Source organism: Pristiophorus japonicus, chromosome 2 (genome assembly GCF_044704955.1).
Source record: "Pristiophorus japonicus isolate sPriJap1 chromosome 2, sPriJap1.hap1, whole genome shotgun sequence".
Classification (NCBI taxonomy): domain Eukaryota; kingdom Metazoa; phylum Chordata; class Chondrichthyes; family Pristiophoridae; genus Pristiophorus; species Pristiophorus japonicus.
Window position 1 is genome coordinate 93,297,625 of NC_091978.1, and position 13,110 is coordinate 93,310,734.

Here is a 13,110-nt window from a genome sequence, read left to right on the forward strand (position 1 = left end):
CCGCAGTGTGTCTCTGTCAATGTCTCTATCTCTCTGTCTGTCTGTGTGTGTGTGTCTCTTTCACTCTCTGTCTGTCAGTGTCTGTGTTTCTGACAGCGAGGGTTGTGAGGAGGGGTAGAGGGAGAAAGGGGGGGCGGGGGAGGGTAGGGAGGGAGGCAGAGGGGGAGGGAGGGAAGGGGGAGGGATGGGGGAGAAGGGGGGGAAGAGAAGGGGGAGAGAGGGGAAGGGGGGGAGAGGGGAAGGGGAAAGGGGGGGAGAGGAGAAGGGGAAGGGGGAAAGGAGAAGGGGGGAGAGGAGAAAGGGGAGGGGGGAAAGGAGAAGGGGAAGGAGGGGGAGGAGAAGGAGAAGGGGGGAGAGGAGAAAGGGGAGGGGGGAAAGGAGAAGGGGGGAGAGGAGAAAGGGGAGGGGGGAAAGGAGAAGGGGAAGGAGGGGAAAGGAGGGGGAAGGGGAAGGAGGGGGAAGGAGGGGGGAAGGAGAAGGGGGGAAAAGGAGAAGGGGGGAAGGAGAGGGGGGAAGGAGAAGAAGGGGGGGGGAGGCTGAATGGGCCGGGCCCGTCCCCAGCACCAGATTTATAGGTAGGTGGCGTTGGGTCGGGTCGGGTGCGCGGGTCGGGTCGGGGGGAGCGCGGGTTGGGGTCGGGAGCGCGGGACGGGTCAGGTCGGGTCCGGTCCGGAGGGGAGGAGGTCGGGAGCATGGGTCGGGTCGGGGAGGGGGGGAGGATGGAGGTCAGGTTGGTTCGGGAGGGAGGGAGCGCGGGTCAGTACGTGTCGGGGGCGGGTGGGAGGGAGGTCAGGTTGGGTCGGGTCCGGTCCGGGGTGGGGGGGTCGGGAGCGCGGTTCGGGTCGGGGGGGTGGTGGGAGGGAGGTCGGTTCGGTTCGGGTCGGGGGGGAGGGAGAGGGAGGTCAGGTCGAATGGGGGGGGGGGAGCGCGGGTCGGGTCCAGTCCGGGGGGTCGGGTCCGGGGGCAGGAGGGGGGGGGCGGGGAAGCGAGAGTCGAGTCGGGTCGGGAGGAAGCAGGAGCTGGGCGTGGGAGGAGCCTTATGCACGCAGCCCCAGTGAGGCCATTCGGCCAAGGTTAGGGTTGCGTGCTTCGGGCCCCTCCCACACAATTTTGGGCGCCTGGAGCTACTGCACATGCGCGCCCACTGTAGCGCGCATGTGCTGAGGTCCCGGCACTGTTTTCAGCGCAGGGACCTAACTCCGCCCCCTACAGCTCGTGTTGTGCCGCGCCGAGGCCCAGAGGACCAGCAGGGAGCCGGAGAATCTGTAAGTTTTTTTTAGGCGCACTTTGTGGCGCGAAAAACGGGCATCCAGGTTGGGGCTGCGCCGTTCCAGGCGCGGCCTGAAACTTGGGCCCTCAGTGTTAACAGAAAATTCAAATAACAGAAAATATTCTCAGTAAAGCTCCTTCAACTCTCCAGATAGATACCAATGATCAGACTATTTGCAGGTGAGTGTTCCTTAAAATAACATTGGAGATGTTTATTTCTGATCTGTAACATCAAGCAGCACTTAATGGGTCCAACACTAAGCGCTCACCATGTTAAAGTGAATGAAAATGACATTAGAGTCATGTTGATTCATATGATGCTCCTGCCCATTTGAGGTGGGAGTTCTGGCTGCCTACGTCCAGGCTCCGATCGAAATGGTGGCTGCTGGATTGGCAGTGGCAACAGGTCAGTTAAGTTCTGCCCACCAATTTTTATTTGATGCCACCCTGAATACAGGGATGAAAATCGGCTCCAATAATTTAGTCAGCTGTTTCTGGGAACAATTGCAAAAATCTCACACCTCCAGAGTGGTCAAAGCATCAAAAATGAATGTAAGAAACAGCATGTGAATATGAGCAGCTGTGTCGTTCTTGATGATACAATAAAGCAAACAATGATTGAGGCGAGAGATATCCATTGAAGGGCATTGGAATGTCCCTTGCATCCAGAAAATTAGAGCTCTAATTACTGTGGTTGCCAATAAGATGGGAGTCCCAAGCTTTGAGTATATCTGCAGGTCTTGCTCTAAGAGATGGCTTATGTCACTGACACTCTCCCTGGATGGCATATATCACTGACATCTCTGCTTAGCCTGAACCTTTTTGCATGGCTCTTGTCAGATGATTGACCCTGGGGAGTACATTCTTTGCCAGTGGTAGGGTAGGGAGGGTGTGTTCAGTGGCCTCTGCATTCATGAGCTGTGAAGGACTTTTCCTCCTTGTCATGTATGTATGCTTGGCGATACTAGCCACCAGGGGGCATCACTGTCGGAGTCATTAGGCTGTACGCACGTGTGAGCAGGCCAGGTATATAAAGCAAGCCACCATGTAATGTGGGCACTTTGGGCTCGAATAAAGTTGAGCCAGGTTTTCACCTGAGTGAGCTTACAGTATTCAGTCAATCGAGTTATTACACACATAACATTTGGCGATGAGGTAACTCAAGAACCTTCGCACGCAAAATGAGCACCATTGGAATTCTGGAGAGATTCGTGGAGGGAGAGGACAGGTCAGATTTTATCGATCACCTGGACCAGTATTTCGTGGCCAACAAAATGGAGGAAGCTACTGACGCAGTGAGGCGCAGGGCAGTTTTCTTCACTGCGGTACGAAAATCTATGGTCTCATAAAGAATCTCCTCTCACCTGCATGTCCAACGGACAAGGGCTATGAGGAATTGTGTGCTCTGGCATCATCATCACAGGCTATCGATTCTACATGTATGAGAGGCGGGAGTTCGAGTCCGAGAGGCGGGAGTTCGTGGCGTTGGTGAGGCCTATAAAGACCCAGCGGCAGCGAGAGGCGGCGGCAGTCCGAGAGACGGGAGTTCGTGACGTTGGTGAGGCCTATAAAGGCCCAGCGGCAGCGAGAGGCGGCGGCAGGCCAAGAGGCGGGAGTTCGTGGCGTTGGTGAGGCCTATAAAGGCCCAGCGGCAGCGAGAGGCGGGGAGAGAAGGCAAAAAAGAAGTAGAAAGAAATCAAAAGGTGACGTCACAGCCAAGGGGGTAAGTGATTGGCTGGTGATTGGTGAGTAGCTTTTCTTTTTCTTTTTTATATCAGTAAGTAACCGTTTAACATTGTTGTTGCCAATTTAAGTGTATCTGAGGGTTAAGTCATGGCAGGAGAGCTCGGTCACATGATATGCTCCTCCTGTACCATGTGGGAACTCGGACACTTCCGGTGTCCCTGACGACAACATCTGCGAGAAGTGTATCCACCTCCAGCTCCTGACGGACCACGTTGCGGATTTGGAGCTGAGGGTGGATTCACTCTGGAGCATCCACGACGCTGAGAATGATGTGAGTAGCACATGTAGCGAGTTAGTCTTACCGCAGGTGAAGGGTCCACAGCCAGCTAGGGAATGGAAGACCAGCAGGAAGAGCAATGCAAGGAAGGTAGTGCAGGGATCCCCTGCGGTCATCCCCCTGCAAAACAGATACACTGCTTTGAGTACTGTTGAGGGGGATGACTCATCAGGGGAGGGCAGCAGCAGCCAAGTTCATGGCACCGTGGCTGGCTCTGTTGCACAGGAGGGCAGGAAAAAGAGTGGGAGAGTGATAGTGATAGAGGATTCAATTGTAAGGGGAATAGATAGACGTTTCTGCGGCCGCAACCGAGACTCCAGGATGGTATGTTACCTCCCTGGTGCAAGGGCCAAGGATGTCTCAGAGCGGGTGCAGGACATTCTAAAAAGGGAGGGAGAACAGCCAGTTGTTGTGGTGCACATTGGTACTAACGACATAGGTAAAAAAAGGGATGAGGTGAATTTAAGGAGCTAGGAGCTAAATTAAAAAGTAGGACCTCAAAAGTAGTAATCTCGGGATTGCTACCAATGCCACGTGCTAGTCAGAGTAGGAATTGCAGGATAGCGCAGATGAATACATGGCTTGAGCAGTGGTGCAGCAGGGAGGGATTCAAATTCCTGGGGCATTGGAACAGGTTCTGGGGGAGGTGGGACCAGTACAAACCGGACGGTCTGCACCTGGGCAGGACCGGAACCAATGTCCTAGAGGGAGTGTTTGCTAGTGCTGTTGGGGAGGAGTTAAACTAATATGGCAGGGGGATGGGAACCAATGCAGGGAGACAGAGGGAAACAAAAAGGAGACAAAAGCAAAAGACAGAAAGGAGATGAGTAAAAGTGGAGGGCAGAGAAACTCAAGGCAAAAAACAAAAAGGGCCACTGAATATAAAGGGGCTGCAGGAGGGGTCAAAACTAAAAATCATGGTTTAAAAACTAGGATTAAAACACTCTACCTAAATGCACGCAGCATTCGAAATAAAATAAATGAGTTGATGGCACAAATCATTACAAATGGATATGATTTGGTGGCCATTACAGAAACATGGTTGCAGGGTGGCCAAGACTGGGAATTAAACATACAGGGGTATCTGACGATTCGGAAAGATAGACAAGAAGCGAAAGGAGGTGGGGTAGCTCTGTTAATAAAGGATGATATCAGGGCAATTGTGAGAGACGATATTGGCTCTAATGAACAAAATGTTGAATTATTGTGGGTGGAGATTAGAGATAGTAAGGGGAAAAAGTCACTGGTGGGCGTAGTTTATAGGCCCCCAAATAATAACTTCATGGTGGGGCGGGCAATAATCAAGGGAATAATGGAGACATGTGAAAAAGGAACGGCAGTAGTCATGGGGGATTTTAACCTACATATCGATTGGTCAACTCAAATCGCATGGGGTAGCCTGGAGGAGGAATTCATAGAATGCACACGGGATTATTTCTTAGAACAGTATGTTACAGAACCTACAAGGGAGCAAGCTATCTTAGATCTGGTCCTGTGTAATGAGACAGGAAAAATAAACGATCTCCTAATAAAAGATCCTCTCGGAATGAGTGATCACAGTATGGTTGAATTTGTAATACAGATTGAGGGTGAGGAAGTTGTGTCAGAAACAAGCATACTATGCTTAAACAAAAGGGACTACAGTGGGATGAGAGCAGAGTTGGCTAAAGTAGACTGGAAACAAAGACTAAACGGTGGCACAATTGAGGAACAGTGGAGGACTTTTAAGGAGCTCTTTCATTGTGCGCAAAAAAATATATATTCCAGTGAAAAAGAAGGGCGGTAAGAGAAGGGATAACCAGTTGTGGATAACCAAGGAAATAAAGGAGAGTATCAAATCAAAGACCAATGTGTATAAGGTGGCCAAGGTGAGTGAGAAACTAGAGGATTGGGAAAATTTTAAACAACAGCAAAGAATGACTAAAAAAGCAATAAAGAAAGGAAAGATAGATTATGAAGGTAAACTTGCGCAAAACATAAAAACAGATAGTAAAAGCTTTTACAGATATATAAAACGGAAAAAAGTGACTAAAGTAAATGCTGGTCCCTTAGAAGATGAGAAGGGGGATTTAATAATGGGAAATGTGGAAATGGCTGAGACCTTAAACAATTATTTTGCTTCGGTCTTCACAGTGGAAGACACAAAAACCATGCCAAAAATTGCTGGTCACAGGAATGTGGGAAGGGAGGACCTTAAGACAATCACTATCACTAGGGGGGAAGTGCTGGACAGGCTAATGGGACTCAAGGTAGACAAGTCCCCTGGTCCTGATGAAATGCATCCCAGGGTATTAAAAGAGATGACGGAAGTTATAGCAGATGCATTCGTTATAATCTACCAAAATTCTTGGACTCTGGGGAAGTACCAGTGGATTGGAAAGCAGCTAATGTAACGCCTCTGTTTAAAAAAGGGGGCAGACAAAAGGCAGGTAATTATAGGCCGGTTAGTTTAACATCTGTAGTTGGGAAAATGCTTGAAACTATCATTAAGGAAGAAATAGCGGGACATCTAGATAGGAATAGTGCAATCAAGCAATGCAGCATGGATTCATGAAGGGGAAATCATGTTTAACTAATTTACTGGAATTCTTTGAGGATATAACGAGCATGGTGGATAGAGGTGTACCGATGGATGTGGTGTGTTTAGATTTCCAAAAGGCATTCGATAAGGTGCCACACAAAAGGTTACTGCAGAAGATAGAGGTACGCGGAGTCAGTGGAAATGTATTAGCATGGATAGAGAATTGGCTGGCTAACAGAAAGCAGAGAGTCGGGATAAATGGGTCCTTTTCGGGTTGGAAATCGGTGGTTAGTGGTGTGCCACAGGGATCGGTGCTGGGACCACAACTGTTTACAATATACATAGATGACCTGGAAGAGGGGACAGAGTGTAGTGTAACAAAATTTGCAGATGACACTAAGATTAGTGGGAAAGCGGGTTGTGCAGAGGACACAGAGAGGCTGCAAAGAGATTTGGATAGGTTAAGCGAATGGGCTAAGGTTTGGCAGATGGAATACAATGTCGGAAAGTGTGAGGTCATCCACCTTGGGAAAAAAAAACAATAAAAGGGAATATTATTTGAATGGGGAGAAATGACAACATGCTGAGGTGCAGAGGGACCTGGGGGTCTTTGTGCATGAATCCTAAAAAGTTAGTTTGCAGGTACAGCAGATAATCAGGAAGGCGAATGGAATGTTGGCCTTCATTGCGAGAGGAATGGAATACAAAAGCAGGGAGGTCCTGCTGCAACTGTATAGGGTATTGGTGAGGCCGCACCTGGAGTACTGCGTGCAGTTTTGGTCACCTTACTTAAGGAAGGATATACTGGCTTTGGAGGGGGTACAGAGACGATTCACTAGGCTGATTCCGGAGATGAGAGGGTTACCTTATGATGATAGATTGAGTAGACTGGGTCTTTACTCATTGGAGTTCAGAAGGATGTGGGGTGATCTTATAGAAACATTTAAAATAATGAAAGGGATAGACAAGATAGAGGCAGAGAGGTTGTTTCCACTGGTAGGGGAGACTAGAACTAGGGGGCACAGCCTCAAAATATGGAGGAGCCAATTTAAAACCGAGTTGAGAAGGAATTTCTTCTCCCAGAGGGTTGTGAATCTGTGGAATTCTCTGCCCAAGGAAGCAGTTGAGGCTAGCTCATTGAATGTATTCAAGTCACAGATAGATTTTTAACCAATAAGGGAATTAAGGGTTACGGGGAGAGGGCGGGTAAGTGGAGCTGAGTCCACGGCCATATCAGCCATGATCTTATTGAATGGCGGAGCAGGCTCGAGGGGCTAGATGGCCTACTCCTGTTCCTAATTCTTATGTTCTTATGTTCTTATGTTTGTTTGTTCTGAGGGCCAGGAAGTGTTGGAATTCATCGGCGGCATAAAATGTCTTGCTGGGTTATGTAAGTTTGAATACGTGTTGGGAGACATGCTGCAAGATTTCTTCGTAATAGGAATCAACCATGAGGTGATCTCTGGAAGTTATTGGGTGCAGAAACACTGGGTTTGAGTAAGGCCATCGCGATTGCCCAAGCATGCATGACGCCAGATGATAATTTAAGGCAGATATAATCGAAGAGTCGGAGCTCCACGGCAAGTACTGTAAACAAGATTGTGTCGTCGTATGGCAGAGCTGCTAATGGCAGGGCCTACTCGACTGCGTATGCAAAACCTGTAGCTACTCAAAGTCCACCAATGGGTACGAATCCGATTTCACCCTTTTGGCATTGCGGGGGCAATCATCGGCATCATCAGTGTTGTTTTAAACAGTACATCTGTAAAGCCTGTTCGAAAGTGGTGCGTCTTCAGCGAATATGTCCACAACTGAGCAAGCGTGCTGCGACTCACCACGTGGATGATGACGACCAGTCCAGCACGGACCTGTATATGCAACCCGAGATACCCGAGGAGGAAGTGTATAGACTGTATTCGTTCCTGACAAAGAGCCAACCGATAATGGTTAATGTGAAACTAAATGGCGTGCCGGTATCGATGGAATTGGACACGGGTGCGAGTCAGTCGATAATGAGCCAAAGGACATTTGACAAGCTGTGGGACACTAAGGCTGTGAAGCCTAAGCTGAGTCCAGTCAATGCAAAGTTGCATACTTACGCCAAAGAACGCATACAGGTGATTGGCAGTGCAGTGGTCAAGGTGCTGTATGATGGTGTGGTTCATGATCTCCCATTATGGATCATTCCAGGAAATGGTCCAATGCTGTTCGGCAGGAATTGGCTCAAAAAAAATCAAATAGAATTGGAACAATATCAAGGCGTTGTCATCGGTGGATGACACTTCGTGTGCTCAAGTGCTGAGCAAGTTTCCCTCGCTGTTTGAACCGGGAAACTGCAATTTCACAGGAGCCAAGGTGGAGATTTATCTGGACTTGGGTGCAAGACTCGTCCATCACAAATCTTGGACTGTTCCATACATGATGAGGGGGAAGGTCGAAATTGACCTGGACAGACTCCAACGTGAAGGGCTCATATCACCAGTAGAATTTAATGAATGGGCCAGTCCCATTGTTCCTGTGTTAAAGAGTGATGGCACTGTCAGTATTTGTGGAGACTACAAGGTTACGATCAACTGATTCTCGAAACAGGATCAGTACCCGTTACCAAAAGCTGATGACCTGTTTGCAACGCTCGCCGGTGGGAAGTCGTTCACTAAACTGGATATGACATCGGCCTATAGGACACAGGAGCTCGTTGACACGTTTAAGAAACTTACATGCATTAATGCTCAAAAAGGACTGTTTATCTACAACAGGTGTCCTTTTGGAATTCGCTCGGCTGTAGCCATATTTCAGAGGAACATGGAGAGTCTACTGAAGTCCGTCCCTAGAACCGTCGTGTTTCAAGATGACATTTTGGTCACAGGTCGTGACACTGCTGAACACCTGAGCAACCTTGAAGAGGTTCTACATCATCTGGACAAAGTGGGACTCAGGCTGAAATATGTCTTCATGGCACCGGAAGTCGAATTTCTGGGGAGGAAAATTGCTGCTGATGGCATCAGGCCGACCGACTCGAAAACTTAGGCCATCAAAAGTTCACCCAGGCCTCAGAATGTGACCGAGCTGTGTTCGTTCCTTGGTCTACTCAACTACTTTGGTAATTTCTTACCTAGATTGAGCACTTTATTAGAGCCACTGCACATGTTACTCAGAAAAGGCGACAACTGGGTTTGGGGTGTGTCTCATGATAGAGCTTTCGAGAAAGCTACAAATCTGCTTTGCTCTAACAAGTTGCTGGTACCTTATGATCCGTGTAAGTGTCTAATATTGGCCTGTGATGCTTCATCATATGGGGTTGGCTGCGTGCTCCAACAAGCTAATGATTCGGGTAAACTACAACGTGTTGCGTATGCTTCGAAAAGTTTGCCAAAGACGGAAAGAGCCTATAGCATGGTAGAAAAAGAAGCTTTAGCCTGCATGTGTGGGGTTAAAAAGATGCATCATTACCTGGTTGGTCTTCGCTTTGAACTCGAAACGGATCACAAGCCACTCATTTCATTGCTTTCGGAAAACAAAGGTATCAGTACCAATGCATAGTCCCGCATCCAGAGGTGGACGCTGACATTATCTGCCTATGATTCTGTCATTCGCCATAGACCTGGCACTGAGAATTGTGCCGATACACTGAGCCGTCTGCTTTTGTCCACACCGGAGGTGGAGATGCCACAACCTGCAGATCTACTGTTAGTTATGGATGCTTTTGAGAGTGAAGGAACCCCTGTCACTGCTCAACAAGTTAGGACCTGGACTAGACAGGGCCCGATTTTATCAGTTGGAAAACATTGTGCCTTAGTGGTGATTGGTCTGCTATACCTATGGAAATATGTGATGAGACCAAACCTCACAACCGTCACAAAGACAAACTATCCATTCAGTCAGATTGTTTACTGTGGAGTAATCATGTTGTTATGCCTAAGAAATGCTAAGAGAAATTTGTACGTGATCTACACAGCACTCATCCCGGTATTGTCATGATGAAAGCCATCGCCAGGTCTCGTGTATGGTAGCCTGGAATTGAATCTGATCTGGAATCATGTGTGCATCAGTGCAACACTTGCATGCAGCTAAGCAAATTACCAGTGGAGTCTCCTTTTTTTTAAATTTCAAAATATAATTTATTCATATAAAAAATTTGCACAATACATTGGAAGACATCTCCGCTGAGTCTGTGGTCGTGGCCATTCAAATCATAGTCGAGAATCCACATCGACTTTGCGCGTCCTTTCCTGAGTAAGATGTTTCTTGTTGTGGTGGCTGCATATTCCAAATGGATAGATTGTACAATCATATCATCCAGTACATCCACAGCTACCATTGAGAGCCTTCGTGTCATGTTTGCTACTCATGGTCTGCCTGACATTGTTGTGAGCGACAACGGATGTTGCTTAACAAGTCTGGAGTTTCAAGAGTTCATGAAACTCAATAGTTTTAAACATGTGAGGTCAGCACCATTTAGACCTGCTTCTAATGGTCAAGCAGAGCGTGTTGTCCAAACAATCAAGCAGAGTATGAAATGTGTAACTCAGGGTTCACTGCAGACTCGCTTGTCATGCATATTGCTCAGTTACAGGACAAGACCCCACACGTTTACCCTGCTGAACTATTGATGAAGGGAGGTCTCAAGACCAAGCTCTCTCTCATCCATCCTGACTTGAACAATCGTGTTAAAAACAGATGTCAAAATCAGCAGTGGTATCATGATCGTGTGGCCGTGTCACGTGACATCTCTGTTAACGATCCTGTGCATGTGCAAGATAGAAAAAAGAAAAGTAAATGTGGAGGGCAGAGAAGCCTAAGGCAAAAAGCAAAAAGGGCCACATTACAGCAAAATTCTAAAGGGGCAAAGTGGGTTGGAAAGACAAGCCTGAAGGCTCTGTGCCTCAATGCGAGGAGTATTCGGAACAAGGTGGACGAATTAACTGCGCAGATAGCAGTTAGTGGGTATGATGTAATTGGCATCACGGAGACATGGTTCCAGGGTGACCAAGGCTGGGAACTCAACATCCAGGGGTATTCAACATTTAAGAAGGATAGACAGAAAGGAAAAGGAGGCGGGGTGGCATTGCTGGATAAAGAGAAAATTAATGCAATCGTAAGAAAAGACATGAGCTTGAATGATGTGGAGTCGGTATGGGTGGAGCTACGGAATACCAAAGGACAGAAAACGTGAGTGGGAGTTGTGTACAGACCACCAAACAGTAGTAGTGATGTTGGGGACAGCATCAAACAAGAAATTAGGGATGCATGCAATAAAGAAGCAGTTATCATGGGTGACTTTGATTTACATATTGATTGGGCTAACCAAACTGATAGCAATGGAGGAGGATTTCCTGGAGTGTATTAGGGATGGTTTTCTCGACCAATATGTCGAGGAACCAACTCGAGAGCTGGCCATCCTAGAGTGGGTGATGTGTAATGAGAAAGGACTAATTAGCAACCTTGTTGTGCGAGACCCCTTGGGGAAGAGTGACCATAACATGGTAGAATTCTTTATTAAGATGGAGAGTGACACAGTTAATTCAGTGACTAGGGTCCTGAACTTGGGGAAAGGTAACTTCGATGGTATGAGACGTGAATTGGCTAGAATAGACTGGCAGAGATACTTAAAGGGATGACGGTGGATAGACAATGGCAAACATTTAAAGATCACATGGATGAACTTCAGCAATTGTACATCCCTTTCTGGAGTAAAAATAAAACTGGGAAGGTGGCTCAACCGTGGCAAACAAAGGAAATTAAGGATAGTGTTAAATCCAAGGAAGAGGCATATAAATTGGCCAGAAAAAGCAGCAAACCTGAGGACTGGGAGAAATTTAGAATTCAGCAGAGGAGGACAAAGGGTTTAATTAAGAGGGGGAAAATAGAGTACAAGAGGAAGCTTGCCAGGAACATAAAAACTGTGTGTCTATAAATGTGTGAAGAGAAAAAGATTAGTGAAGCCAAACGTAGGTCCCTTGCAGTCGGATTCAGGTGAATTTATAATGGGGAGCAAAGAAATGGCTGACCAATTGAAAAATATTTTGGTTCTGTCTTCACGAAGGAAGACACAAATAACCTTCTGGTAGTACTAGGGGACCGAGGGTCTGGTGAGAAGGAGGAACTGAAGGATATCCTTATCAGGCGGGAAATTGTGTTAGGGAAATTGATGGGATTGAAGGCCGATAAATCCCCGGGGCCTGATGGTCTGCATCCCAGAGTACTTAAGGAAGTGGCCCGAGAAAAAGTGAATGGATTGGTGATCATTTTCCAACAGTCTATCAGCTCTGGATCAGTTCCTATGGATTGGAGGGTAGCTAATGTAACACCACTTTTTAAAAAGGGAGGGAGAGAAAGCGGGTAATTATAGACCGGTTAACCTGACATCAGTAGTGGGGAAAATGTTGGAATCAATTATTAAGGATGAAATACCAGGGCATTTGGAAAGCAGTGACAGGATCGGTCCAAGTCAGCATGGAGTTATGAAGGGAAAATCATGCTTGACAAATCTTCTGGAACTGTTTGAGGATGTAACTAGTTGAGTGGACAAGGGGGAGCCAGTGGATGTGGTGTATTTGGACTTTCAAAAGGCTTTTGATGGGTCCCGCACAAGAGATTGGTGTGCAAAATCAAAGCACATGGTATTGGAGGTAATATACTGACATGGATAGAGAACTGGTTGGGAGACAGGAAGCAGAGTCGGGATAAACGGGTTCTTTTCAGAATGGCAGACAGTGACTAGTGGAGTGCCGCAGGGCTCAGTGCTGGGACCCCAGCTCTTTACAATATATATCAATGATTTAGATGAAGGAATTGAGTGTAATATCTCCAAGTTTGCAGACGACACTAAACTGGATGGCGGTGTGAGCTGTGAGGGGGACGCTAAAAGGCTGCAGGGTGACTTGGACAGGTTAGGTGAGTGGGCAAACGCATCGTAGATGCAGTATAATATGGATAAATGTGAGGTTATCCACATTGAGGGCAAGAACGCGAAGACAGAATATTATCTGAATGGCGGCAGATTAGGAAAAGGGGAGGTGTAATGAGACCTGAGTATCATGGTTCATCAGTGTATTGTATAGGGTTAATCACATTGGGTTAATTATGATATTCCGACATTTACAGTGTGTTTTCTGCTTCATGCCTCGTGGAATGTTGTTGATGCAGAGAGAGAGAGAGAGAGACCTTGATGCGCACACCATCTTGTTTATGGGATGATCGGCGCCTCAAGGTCTCATGCTTTGTGGAAGAACAGCTGGGGCCTTACAGATTAGGAATTGGCCATAAGCCACATGCACCCATGTTTGTTCAATAGTAT